This window comes from Myotis davidii, unplaced genomic scaffold (genome assembly GCF_000327345.1).
Source record: "Myotis davidii unplaced genomic scaffold, ASM32734v1 scaffold573, whole genome shotgun sequence".
Taxonomy (NCBI): Eukaryota; Metazoa; Chordata; class Mammalia; order Chiroptera; family Vespertilionidae; genus Myotis; species Myotis davidii.
Window position 1 is genome coordinate 4,742,940 of NW_006285997.1, and position 932 is coordinate 4,743,871.

Genomic DNA, 932 nt, shown 5'->3' on the forward strand with positions numbered 1-932 from the left:
ACAGGTGGAGCTGGGCCCCCAAGACACGGCCTGCCTACCCCCATTCTTATCCTCCGTGCTCCTCCTACTCCTGCCCTCTCATTCTTATTTCTTCCCCTGGGGCCCATGAGGGTCCACTTTCTTTTGTGTCTACTTCTGTCTTACTCTGACCACAAGCCCTAGTGAGCCCAGGGGTTCCCAGGGATGAGGTAATTAATTCACTGTGAATTGTTCACTAAGAATTGAATTCTTTCTGGCACCCGAGGCGATTTTTAAAAAATACATATTTTTATTGATTTCAGAAAGGAAGGGAGAGGGAGAGAGAGAGAAACATCAATGATGAGAGAGAATCATTGATTGGCAGCCTCCTGCACGCCCTCTACTCGAACCGATCCACAACTCAGGCATGTGCCCTTGACTGGAATCGAACCCGAGACCCTTCAGTCCCCAGGCTGACGCTCTATCCACTGAGGCGATTTTTAGGTCTTAATACCTCTTGGAAGACAGAATCAGTCAGGCAGGACTGATTTGATTAGGCTAAGGGGCCTCTTGTGTCGTGTTAGGGTTTTGTGAATAAGGCCAAGCCCCATCCTCTGTCCTCACACTGAAGTTGGCTCTGCCCCCTGTCTGAGTTTCCCCAACTTCCGGTGGCCTCCCTATTCGCCAGTCCCCTGAGCCTCTTCATGTGGACATTGGTGAGGCTTCCCCGGCCGTGGGACACAGGGTGTATCAGGGCCCCCACGGTGGGTTGCAGGGGCTGGGGAACCTGCAGCCAAAGTACATGCTCTTGACCGGGAAATCGAACCCTGGACTCTTCTATGGGCGGAATGACGCTCTAACCCACTGGTTCTCAACCTTCCTAATGCCGTGACCCTTTAATACAGTTCCTCATGTTGTGTTGACCCAAAACCATAACATTATTTTCGTTGCTACTTCATAACTGTAATTTTGCT